This window comes from Vulpes vulpes, chromosome 12 (assembly GCF_048418805.1).
Source record: "Vulpes vulpes isolate BD-2025 chromosome 12, VulVul3, whole genome shotgun sequence".
Lineage (NCBI taxonomy): Eukaryota > Metazoa > Chordata > Mammalia > Carnivora > Canidae > Vulpes > Vulpes vulpes.
This window is the reverse complement of record NC_132791.1, coordinates 106822226-106835978: the sequence shown is the minus strand read 5'-3', so window position 1 is coordinate 106835978 and position 13753 is coordinate 106822226. Positions and strand designations below refer to the sequence as shown.

The 13753-nt window shown below is 36.4% G+C and overlaps 1 protein-coding gene across 23 annotated transcripts in view; it reads right to left on the bottom strand.

The window, feature by feature from the left end:
• The window catches only part of ARHGAP32 (Rho GTPase activating protein 32), a 322644-nt gene that overhangs the window by 72526 nt on the left and 236365 nt on the right, over window positions 1–13753 (bottom strand). The gene's annotated exons all lie outside the window — the stretch shown is intronic.

Genomic DNA, 13753 nt, shown 5'->3' with positions numbered 1-13753 from the left:
CCTAATTTATAAATTAAACTTTATCATTAGGTATGTATTAATGCATAGGAAAAACACAGTATATATAAGGTTCACTACTATCCATAGTTTTGGGCATTCCCTGGGGGTCTTGGAAAGTATCCCTGTGGATAAGGGAGGACTACTATATATCCCACAGGGTGCTGGTCAAAGTTGTACAACTGGCCCTTCAGGAGGAAAGGCCTTGACTTACAACATTTGCCAGAATCCCTGTTATAAATACTCCTACCATGGCTGATTTCAAGCAACTAACATGATACAACTGAATGCAGAGCTGAAAAGAGACACAAAATAGCCTGTTATGCTAGTATTTATAGGATACATAACATTAAATGGAAAATACCTTAGGAGCACAGATAACAATAAAATATAGTAAAATAACTACTAATGAAATTTTAAGTATTTATTACCTTTGTTTTTAATATAAAGCACTTAATTGTACATTTATATGCTTTAATTTTTAATAGCGGCTGTGTTTCACAATTGTACTACAAAATTCCTAAAAATTTCACAACTTATTCTGGCTCACCACCAATTTATACCTATATATTCAGTCTGGGGCCTGTCCTAACTCTAATAGCTCCTGGGAATAGGTTTCAAGCAGCTTGACAGGTATACGGCTCCCTCTCTGCAAGTAAATGAAGACAGACCTAAATGTAACAGACTGCAATCTGATTTTTCTGACCTTCTTCTACCTTGAGGATAGGCTTAAACTATAAAAGAAATAGGTTTGGTTACAAAAGTAAATGTACTGAAAAAAATATTTTGGTACAACTTAGAGAGAATGTTAGATAAGAAACTACTGCAATAATGTAAAGCTGGAGCTTTGGTTACAGTGGGAATGGAAAGAAGTCATTGCTTACCAATGGAGCCTAATCCTAACTATGGTCTCTCTGAGAGAGACTAATCAACTAATCAAAATCTAAAAGGAATTTCAACACAACAATGTGCTGATCACAGATTTTTTTTTTTAAACTCCTATTCTAATGGTTGATTTATGAAATTAAGGGCTAGTGAAACTTTTACGGCTGTTAGCATAACAAAATATATTTTTTAAGATTTTATTTATTTATTTATTTATTTATTTATTTATTTATTTTTAAAGATTTTATTTATTTATTCATGAGAAACAAAGAGAGAGGCAGAACACAGGCAGAGGGAGAAGCAGGCCCCATGCAGGGGGCCTGATGTGGGACTCGATCCTGGAACTCCAGGATCACGCCCCGGACCGAAGGCAGGTGCTAAACTGCTGAGCCACCCAGGGATCCCCAAAACATTTTTTATTAAGTAAAATAATGCTCCTACTTCCAGAGATATACCACAGATTTTTCATCAACTGGAACTATGTGGCCTCAGAGAATTTCCAATTTTTATCTTTAGACTCCAACTTCCTCTCCACCCAGCCCTCTAGTGTTCATATGTTCCATGACAATTGAAGCTCTAATTCAGACACTGGATCCCCATTTCCCCTCTATATTTCTCCACTAGGGTCCTTAGTCCCCTTCCAATCTCTTTTCTTCCTACCCAGTATGAACATGTCATTGATCATTTGAACTTTAAAAAATATCAGTACCCTTAATTTCCCTGAAATATTAACCTTCTGCCAAACCAATCCAGGAACCCCCGCCCCTAAATAAATCAATATACCACCCTACTTGCATGCCTCTGTACTGAAGAAAAATCACATCACTCAGGAGACTCAAACCAAGACAAACTGATGCTTTCCCATCTTGAAATGCCAATTATTTTCCTCCCACTCCCCAAATATTCTTAGAGAACCCACTCTTCATTAGGATCTCTCTGTCCAGTCCAGACCGTGCGTCCCTGCCAATACCATCCCAGTACAGTTCATCAGACCATAAATTAGTCAATTAGTCCGTCTCTTAAGATTTTGGAACTATGTCTGAAACTTTAATTATCTCAACTGAGTTGGTTAGAACTAGAAAGTAGTTTTCAAAAAAAGGGAGAATGAGACAAAGAAGCAGTTGCTGTTACTACACAGAAAGGAATAAACTGGAAGCAAATTCCCTCAGTTCCTGACTTCCCAGGCCCTGTTTTCAACTAGTGATTTTTTATATTGGTTCTTTGAGATATTCCTATTTGTGTTCCCCCCCTTTATATCCCAGGAAACACCACTTTGCTTCTGGTTTCTCTGTTTTATTTACACTGTCTCCTAAACATCAAATCCCAGCTCCCTAACTTCTACTTTTAAAAACATTACAGTAGAACGTTAAGGTTTGGGACTCAGAAACAAGATCAGAAGTCCCTGGGTGTCCCAGTCAGTTGAACATCTGCGTTCAGCTCAGCTCATGATCCCAGGGTCCTGGGATAGAGCCCCACATTAGGCTCTCGGTTCAGTGGGCAGTCTGCTTCTCCCTCTGCCTGTCCTGCTACTCATCTGCTGTCTCCCTCTCTCTGTCTCTCTCTCTCTCTCTCTCAAATAAATAAATAAAGATCTCACAAAAAAGGAAGCAAGATTAGGAATCAGAGTATAAACATGAGAAATGGGCATATATATATTGAATTTAAAGTTGAAAGAGTAAATAAAATCATCTAGGATAAAGAGCACAGAATGAGAAGCTACTTGGACCTCAAACTTTCAGGGATCTGCTAGAAGAGGGAGTGCCTTTTGTAAAGGAAGCCTGAGAACATAGAAGGAACTCTAAGACTGTCGTGTCATTTCTACTGAGAGAATAAAGTGTCAGGGAAAAAATAAGTACTCTCAAATACTGATGAGACCCTAAGTAAGAAGAGTAATGAAATATCCATTCTTGGATTAAGCCAAACAGAGACCACTAGCGAAGCAAGAGGAGAAAACAGGACTGAAGAATTTAAGCAAAAACCTGTATTGAGTAAATGTAATAATGATGGCCCTAGAATCTAATCTGGATAAAAAGGCAAGTGAAGATGTGGGTAATGGCAGAAATTGGAGGGGGCCAATGGAATGATAATATTGAGCACAACTGCTTATTGTATAACAAGTACCTAACAAATGAGATCCATTTTTCCACATTAGCTCAATGACATATCAAATAAAATTACAGTCGGTTTAAATCTTTCCCCCTTGGTTGGAATAAGATGAGGATAGAGAAGGCATTGTAGATGGAAGAACAAGTAGATGAAAAGAGCAACCTGTGTAATGGGGGGGGGGGGGGATGTTAGTTAAATCTGTCTGGAAATTGAGTTTATAAAATAAGAGTACTGGTAAGCTAAGACTAGAGAAGTAAAATGGGGTCAGAGATCACGGAGGGCCTTGTACATTATGGCAAGAGGGCTGAAGTTTCTTCTCTCTATGAAATGAAAGTGACAAATTCTGAGAAGAGGGACAGAACAGGTGTGTTTTAGTAAGAAAGCTCTAGTAGTAGTGTATGACTTTTAGGGTAGGAGGAAGGGGGGGATGACATGAAGCAGAAGCACATTTTAGGATTTTGCAAACAAACTAGCAAAGTGATAATAAAAATGTATAGCATAAAAATGGCATGAAGAATTAAGGAAAGTATATATCATCAATTGGGGTGAGTACATAAAAAGCTAAGTCAAAGATGCTTCTCTAGTTTTTTTTCTTCCCAATTTGATTGAGGTATAATTGACATAAATTGTACATATTTAATGTATACATTTTGATAAGTTCTGACACCTATAAAACTATAACTACAGTCAAGATTCTGAATGTATTCATCAACCTCAAAAAAGTTTCCTTTTATCTCTTTGTAATCTCTCCCTCTCCCTACCCAACCCCTGTCCCTACTCACCAGGCAACCACTGATCTACTTTTTATCTCTATATGTTACTTTGTATTTCCTACAATTGTATTTGAATAGAGTCAAAAGAATGTACTGTTTTGTTATCTGTTTTCTTTCACTCAGCATACTTATTCTGAGGACCACTGATGTTGTATGGATCAGCAATTCATTCCTTTTTATTCCTGAGTAATATTTCATTGTAAAGACAGCATCATTTGTTTACCCATTAATCATTTGTTGATAAAATATGTTTCCAGTTTGGGGCTATTATATGAATAGCTTCTATGAACATTCATAAATGAGTTTTCATATGGATATAGGCTTTCTTTTTCTCTTGGATAATAATCTAGGAGTGGAATGGCTGGATCGTGTAGTAGGTGTCTACTTAATTTAAGAAGCTGATAGACTGACTGTTTTCCAAATAGTAGTATCTTACATTCTCACCAACCCTGTTTCAATCCTTCCACAGCCTCATCATTCTAATAAGTATGTAGCAATATCTTACTGTCATTTTAATTTGCATTTTTCTAATAACTAATGACAATGAGCATGTCTTTATGTGTTTATTTGACATATCTTTCCAGTGAAGTGTTTCGATCTTTGCCTACTTTTAAAATTGAGTTCTATTTCCTAATGAGTATGTACTGAATATGAGTCCTTTGTCAGAACATACTCAAAATTTTACTGCCAATAATAACTGCCAATATTTTTTCTCAGTCTGTAGCTTTCCTTTTATTGTCTCACCAGTAATCTCTTTCAAAGAGAAGTTTCCAATCTTGATGAAATTCAAACTATTATTTTATGAATTGTTTATTTCATGTTGCATCTAAGAAATCTCTGCCTAACCCAAAGTCACAGAAGTTTTCCCTATGTTTCCTTTGAGCAGCTTTGTACTTTAAGCTTTATATTTGGGTATATAATTCATTTTGAGCTCATTTTTGCAGACAGTTTAAGAAACAAATCAAAGTGTTTTGTTTTGTTTTGTAATGCAGGCATATGAACATTTGTTCATATGAACAACTGTTCCAATACTGTATGTAAAATAGACCATGTATTTTTCACTGAATTGATTTGAACTTTTGTTGAAAATCATATGTTCATGTATGTATGGGTCTATTTCTGGACTCTATTCTGTTCCATTATTCTATTTGTCTATCCTTCCACTAATAACATACTCTCTTGATACTGTACCTTTACAGTTAGTCTTCAAATCAATGTTAGTTCTCCAACTTAGTTGTTTTTCAAATTTATCTTAGCTATTCTATTCTAGCTCCTTTGTATTTCCATATGAATTAATTTGCTTATCAATTTCTACAAAAAACTTTGCTGAGATTTTGACTGGGATCTATGTGGAGAATAATGACATCTTAACAATGTAAAGACTTCCAACCCACACATAAATTATATTGCTCCCTTCTTTGGATATTCTTTGATTTTTCTCAAAAATACTTTACTGTTCTTAGTTGAGCTCTTTCATATTGTCTTCAGATATATCACCAAGTGTTTCATCTCTATTATAAATAGATTTTATTGTATTTGTTGACTGATGTTAATGCTGCTAGACTATGGACTACATTTAGAATTAAAAGATTTTCATGGAGTTTTCCCAAATATTTATATTTCAAATATATATTGTATATTTTATATACACAACATACTTGTATTTTTTTCTGTATTATATGTCAAAAATTATATTGCTTTCTTTGAAAATCTGTTAGTTCGTATGTAGTTACATCATCTATAAATTTCATTTCATAAATATGGAAGGATTTTAGAAAATATTTATTATAATGAAGGTATGACGCGCTTAAGGTTAAGAACTACTGATCTAGGCCATTTTGTCAATAATTTCCATGAAACTGAATGTTTAAATATCATTTGGTAGGACATGCTTTGATGTTATAAATTAGCAAAAGATTATCAAGAAACAAATATAAGGTATCAATGGCAGTTGTTAATGGCAATTGCACTAATGAGAAAAATAAAAACAGCAACAAGAAATATGAAAAATAATTTGGGAAAATTTGTATCTTTTTATGATCCAAGGAGGAAAAAAATACAGAACTGGAACTCACCAAGCTTACAAACTGGTCCTGGCTATACCAGTATGTACTGTCTTTGTGAATCAAAACAATTTTTCTAAATCTTTTGTCTCTAGATTTCTGTAATTTTTAAATGACAGGTTAGGATGAGATGATCCACTATCATTCTTGCTGCTAAAGAAACCTATGATTCCTACAAGTCAACAAGTACAAGCCACCACTGGTTCATTAAATTACTACCATGATCTCTTCTTTGCCTAGAATATCTAGGATTTGATCTAAGCTCTGGTATTAAACAGCAGAATAACAATGGGTTAGTTGTTTTACTCCATGCTTTAGTTTTGTCATCAGTAGGAGGTAACAGTACCTTCTTCACAGAGCTGTAAGAATTAAAGGTCAATGCAAAGCACTTAGAACAGTGCACTTAAAAAGCACTGAAGTCTTACAATTGCTTTTATTCACATTCTCGCTTTCCTTGAAGTTATTTAACATTATAAATGAAAATTTATATGATCTCCCAAAATCAAGCAAGAGAGGAAGTACTGTGCCCCATCTAATACTAAGTAATGAAAAGGCACAGCTTTGGATCCCATATGTAAATATACGGTCTTTAAATAAACAAATAAATAAATGGTCTTTTTATAAATGCACAGGTAAGCCTCCTTCCTCCATTGAACTACTACAAGGGACAGGCTTCCAAATATCGTCCCTTTGAATAAGTAATACTTTTCTGAAAATAAGTTATTTAGAACAACATTAAACTCCTGAGGTAAGGACACTGTTTTATTCAAGAATTGCTTCTCTCATATTTGTGCACAAGGATTCTCGCATGACACTCTAGGGCAACTATGAAAAATTAAAAAGCTGATCCTTTACCATCTTGGGGAGAACTAAGAGAACGTGTACTGTATAAAATCCTGTCAATCTCTAAGTGGTATTCTATCCATTAAATTAAGTGCATCCCAAACGTGTTTTAAGAAAGATTTCCTCGGGCACTGGATGGGATGAGCACTGGGTGTTATGCTTTATATTGGCAAATCAAATTTAAATTAAAAAAAAAAGAAAAGAAAAGAAAAATTTCCAAGGTGGAACAGAGAACATTTGCTAAACTGTGTTTAATTTCTTCTTTTATCTATGTACAGGATAAACAATGGGAGGCTGCTCCATGGTTATCATATTTTGGCTTCATAATTATCTAAAGAACTTGATAAAACTCTTAATCCTGTCCCCATCCCCTAAGATTCTAATTGGTAATCCCTAGCTTTAACATGTTTTTCCAATCATTCTGATGCTAACAGCTCCCAGATGAAACTCTGAGATACTGCCTACACAAACAAATAATCCTCAAAGACACTAACATTTTATATTTGTGTTATGACTTTTACCTAAGAAAAAGGGCTCTCCAGACATCCTACCTCATTTTTCCAAGAAGGGTCTATAGCCAGACACAAAATCTGAGTCCATTTAGTTTTAAAAATGAGAAAATAAAATAGCTGTGGTTTTTGTGTTTTGTGTTTTTTTGCTTACGTACATTCTATGATGAAACACTTCATAAAACAAAGGTAAAAGATTCAGTATATACTTTAGGAAACAAAGTAAAAACAGATTTCAGAATTTCAAATTACTATAGTTAATATAATTTCACACTTCCTACTCCCAGAAGTTTAAGAAAAGAAACAGAGTCACGGTATAATTAAAACACATGGATGAACTAATCCTTCTGTTCCCATAGCTAAATTATGGTCTAAAACAATACACAAACTAGAACTTGGCAAAATCTTTATCAACCACCAGATGATGTGCAGAGCTTACCTAGAGCACAGAACAAGCAATGCTTCTAGAAGAGTTGTCTGAGAATAATTGGGCCAGAATGACAGATAAAAATGTGGTTTTACACCCTATCGCACAACCACTGAGAGAATTTTTGGGCTTAGTTCCCGCACTTTACACTTTAACAAGATTCCCCAGGTGACTTTTGAGTATACTAAAGTTTGAAAATCAGAGGTAAAGGAATAATTACTTATAATAGAAGAAAGAAAGACAGCAGTAAAATACCCTTAAGTATATTATTAAATGCTGTAACCTGGATTTTATTTGCAAATTAAGATAACAATGTAATACCACTACACACTTACTAAAATGGCTAAAATCCCCACCCCCCACCAAAAAAAAAAAAACCTGAGAACTATCAAATGTTGGTGAGAATGCTGAACAATATCATTGCTGGTAGGAATGCAAAATGGGACAACCACTTTGAAAGACAGCTTGGTGGTTTCTTAACAAAGCTAAACATAGGCTTACCATATGATCCAGCAACTGCGCTCCTTGGTATTTACCCAAAGGAGCTGAAGACTTATATCCACACAAAAACCTGCACATGGATGTTTATAGCAGCTTTATTAATAACTGCCAAAGACTTGAAACAACCAAGATGTCCTTTAATAATGAATGGAAAAATAAACTCTGGCACATTCATAACAATTAATATTAGTGACAAAAAGGGAATTATTGAACCATGAAAAGATATGGAAGAACCTTAAATGCAAACTGCTAAGTGAAAGAAGCCAAACTGGAAAGGCTACATACTATATGACTCCAACTACATGATGTTTTGGAAAAGGCAAAACTATGGAGACTGTAAATGATTAGTAGTTAACAGGGGTTATGGGGAGAGAAGGATGAAAAGGTAGAGCACAGGGGTTAGGGCAGCAAAACTACTCTGTATGAAGCTGTAATGGTTGATACATATCATTATGCCTTGATTAAAACCCACAGGGGACGTCTGGGTGGCTCAGCAGTGGAGTGTCTGCCTTCAGCCCAGGGCGTGATCCTGGAGACCCAGGATCGAATGCCACATTGGGCTCCCTGTGAGGAGCCTGCTTCTCCCTCTGCCTGTGTCTCTGCCTCTCTCTCTCCCTCTGCCTGTGTCTCTGCCTCTCTCTCTCTCTCTCTGTGTGTGTCTCTCATGAATAAATAAATAATTTTTCTTAAAAAACCCACAGAACTATATATCACAAAGACTGAACCTTAATGTAAACAATGAGCTATAGTTAATGATGATGTTTGAAATTTGGTTTATTTATAACAAAAAAGCAATCCCCAAAACTATTTTAATCGTTGTGGGTGGGGCAGGATGTAAACTGACATTCTGTAATATATATATATATATCCCCATATATTCTGTATCCATGTGATTTTGGCCAAGGATCTGAGGAGCATTAGATCAGGCAACTCTTCTAGAAACAGTACTTACTCTGTTCTGTCTATAATCTCTGCAAATCAGCTGGTGGCCAATAAAAATCACCATATTGGCAATTTTACACAATGAATTTATAAAGCAAGATGTAATAACTGGAGAAACTATATATATATCTGTTGGGGGATGGGGGATTATATGAAACTCTGTATACTATCTGCTCAATTATTCTGTAAATTTGTACTAAAAATTAAGGTCTATTAATTATTTTCTTAAATAATAATAAAATAAAGTCATAACCCAGCAACTGCATAGCATGAATTCACAGCAATACAAAGGAAAGACACACTGACACGGGCACCTTGTCCTGCCTTGAGAGTGAGCCAGAAAGGAGACCACAAACACATACCACTCTAAGAAAAGAAAAAGTGGAGTCAGTGTAACACATCATAAACACATCAAGTTAAGGAGACCTGCAAGTGGAGATGCACATGGTCTGCATACTGAAGATCACGTTTCCAAAAAGCTCTCCAGCAGTGCTTAGAGTATGATATACACCAGAGCTGGCTTCCATACTGGGAAGCAGTGACCCACATCCTTGCTCCTCTTCACTCTGTCTCCTGAAAACCGTCAGCTCTAAATGGTCTTGATCCCCAGGAAAAACTACTGGAAGCTACCTCAAAGTCAAGCCCACCCCTACATTATTAGCACAGGTTTCCTGCCCTGGTATGTCCTCCCTCATGGTCCAATGACAAAGTACAGTTCACAAAGTCCATCTGTATGTTCAGATCAGTTGAGTTAGCTACAGGCTGTTTCATGTCTAACTTGTGTGTCCTGGTCATCTGGACATCCTGTCCTTAGAAGAAATGTGTACGACTGCATTCCAAAGTCACCTCCTCCAGGAAACCTTCCTAGAACTCAGGGAATCTGGCTGGGCTCTGAATCTACCATGCATCTAAGAGGTCTGGAGGAGAACACTAAGGACTACTTGCTTTCCTTGTTCTGCCATGGGCATGGTGCTCAGAGTCAAGAGGGCCTTCTTCCATGAATGCAGTAAGCTACCCGATACCAACCTGTGAGAATGAGAGGGGCTCCATCAGATGCTGCCCAGCCTCCTTGCTACTTGAGGATGGGAGCTGAGGGGCAGAGCACCCATGGAACAGCCATTTCCAGGGCTCCTTCCTCCCAAAGCCCTCAAACTCTCAGCAGTTATGGCCAATGCCTCTAAGCTGTGCCTGCTAGGTAGGAGCCTAGAGGACAGCTGGCTCAGTTAGGTCCCTGCTCCTTATCAAGTCTATGTGAGAGGGTCCCTGAAGGGCCTTCCAACCAGCCCTTTAGGGCTGGTTGGCACCTATGATGGGCTGAATTCTATATCCCCCCCCAAATTCATATGTTGAAGCCCTAACCCCCAGTATCTCAGAATGTGACTGTATTTGGAGACAGGGTCTTTAAAGAGGTAATTCAGATTCAATGAAGTCATATGAGTGTGCCTATGCTAATCTGACAGATGTCCTTATAAGAAGGGATGATTAGGACACGGGCAGAGACACTGGGGATATGTGCACACAAGAGGAAAGAACATGTGAAGTCACAGTGAGAAGGTAGCCATCGGTAAGCTGGGCAGAGAGACCTCAGAATAAACCAACTCTAACAACACCTTGATCTTGGACTTCAGCCTCCAGAATGCCTGACAAAATAAATCCCTATTATTCGAGTCACCCAGTCTACAGTATTTTGCTATAGCAGACCCAGTCAACTAATACAGCACCTAATATAAAAAGGAAGGAAGAGATGAACCTAAGGAATAGCAATACTCAATAGTAGGAAAAAAAAACTCACCTAAGTAATATTTGTGATTATTTGCATTCTGAACTAGTATCACTCATCTATACCATAATATATGAAATTCTAAGAATTCAGACATAATTTACATAGAGAAATTTTAAAATCTGAATATTATCCTTCTAAAAAAAGTCACATAAAAAATGTTCTTATAGGGGCGCCTAGGTGGCTGAGTCAGTCCAGTGTCTGACTCTTGATTTTTGTCTCAGATCATGATCTCAAGGTAGTGAGATCCAGCCCCTATGTCAGGCTCTGCACTTGGCATGGAACTGGCTTGTCCCTCTCCCTCTGCTCCTCCCTCTGCTCCTCCCTCTGCTCACACTCTCTCTCTAAAACAAATAAAATCTTTTTAAAAATGTTCTTATAAAAAACAAGTTTCTCTAACATTTTTAGAATGTGAACTGGCTTTTAAAAATTAAAATTATAAAATAGTCTGAGATGTAATACATCCACTACATAAAGTAAGGTATACTAAACAAGTGGTTTTCCAGTGGTGATGTTTGTACACATCTCTACTGAGGCTTCTCTGAGATGTTGCAGGACGCCCAAGGAAGGTCAATCAGACATACTCCACAGGGTTTAACACTCAGGGTGCCTGACTCAACTAACCAGGGCAATTCCACTGTTGCCTTTTCTCACACTGAGGTTCTGTGTAAGTTTCTGTCTGATTAACAATTCAGACAGAGTTTAAAAAGTATGTGGGAACTAATAATGTAGTATATGCTGGTTAACTGAATCTAAATTAAAAAAAATATATATATATATGAAAACCAGTGGACTAAGCCATTATTCTAGTTATTTCATATTAAAAATCAGGGATCTCATCTATAATTATCATATATATGGAATAAATTTTAATTATCTTCCTCTCTCAACAAAGTAGTTGATTAAGGAAGGGCATATGTTTACCAATTAAAAATACCGAACACAGGTAGAGAACATCACAAATAGCATGAAGAGGAGTTTTCCCCCAGCTACAATATATTAATCACTACATAAAAACATAACACATGGTAACAGCAATGTTTCCACCAGTAAACCTGTATGGTTTATTGGTTAACCATGCTTTGTTGGTTAACTTTCACAGCATTCCCTGCTGGCTGAAAAGGGAAGATGTTCCTTTCTATAGGGTAGAAAACTGAGGATAAAGTTCATAATATGAGAGTAAATGCAGAAATCATGCTTGGTGCTCCTTGGGCAATGACTGAGTGACTGAGCAGACATAAATTTGAGTTCCTTACTACATCACTTACTGATGTGGCATCTTGGTTGTTTATTAACCCTTTCAAACTATCTTCCCTCCAAAAAAAAGGTGTTAATAGTTTTGTGAAGATTAAAGAAAACATTGTATATGAAGTGCCCAGCAATACTTTGCACATAACAGATGCTCCATACAAACTTTTTTTATTAAGATTTTTTTAAAGATTTATTTATTCATGAGAGACACAGACTGAGAAAGAGAGAGGCAGAGACATAGGCAGAGGGAGAAGCATGCTCCTCACAGGGAGCCTGATGTGGGACTCAATCCCAGATCCTGGGATCACACCCTGAGCCAATGGCAGGCACCCAACTGCTGAGCCACCCAGGCGTCCCTCATACAAACTTTCTCACTCACACCTCCCCCTGCAATCAACCATGAGGCAATCTTACAAATGGACAAGTGTTTAGGAACATCAACGAAGAATGAATTGTGTGGATTATTTCCTTAAAGTACTAGATTCCTTTTATAAATGAAGTTTTGACAGTGACATTTAAAGACAGCTCCTAGTTTTATGGGTGACACCCCCCCCAACACAATCAACTCCTCAAAACCATATTTTCCAACATGCTTTCAACAGAAATGATTGTCCTTCTAAAACCAATTAGAGGGCAGCCCCAGTGGCTCAGCGGTTTAGTGCCGCCTGCAGCCCAGGGCCTGATCCTAGAGACCTGGGATCAAGTCCCGCGTCGGGCTCCCTGCATGGAGCCTGCTTCTCCCTCTGCCTGTGTCTCTGCCTCTCTCACTCTCTCTCTCTGTCTCTCATGAATAAATAATAAAATCTTTTAAAAAAATAAAAATAAAAAAAATAAAACCAATTAGAATGAAAAACATAGCAATGCTATGTAGAAAACCTTTATCAATTACAAATAAATCCTTTAAACTTAAAAATCTGTTTTTATTTTAAATAATTTGTTTTGGCAATAAGCTAATTTTTAACAATTGTTAATTTATATATTAATTTTTTTAAAAAATAGTCTGTTTAGGCAAGAAACTAATTTGTGTGACTCTAAAAAAAAGAGGAGGATAAATCTATACCTAGCAGAGAGTTAGCTCTCAATAAATATTTGTCGTATGAAAGAAGGGAACAGCTGCTACCATTTTTACAATAGAAGGAAAATGTTGAGAAGGCCTGTTGAGAGACTGTTAAGTGGAACTCTCCAATTAAGAAGAAACTAAAGTACAAAGAAAGCAGATGACTTGTCTAGGATTATAAGGCAGAAATATCAAAAAACGTAACTGCCATCTTAAAGCCAAATTTATTTTTTTATTATCTTCCAGGCTCTAAAGTTTATGAACATGGAGAAGTGACCCCTTAATAGGAGAAAAAATAATCCTACTCTTCTATTTAGCTTTATATTTAATCAAAAGTACCAATTATGCATAGCAATTAAGAAATAAGAGCACATATGAAAGACCCCAATCACCCAAATAAGAAAATTTGTGGTATAATATGGATGATTTTTCTAGTCTTAATCACCAACTTAAACTGCTACAAATGCTTTTAAAATAGACAAAAGGGTAGATAAAGTTAAATTCATTAAAAAAAAAAAAACACACAATCACTTAAACTTAAAAATCAACATTTTTTGAGTGGAAAATATGCATCAGGCCTATTCTATGTACTTTATATATTTTATCCTCACACATTTAA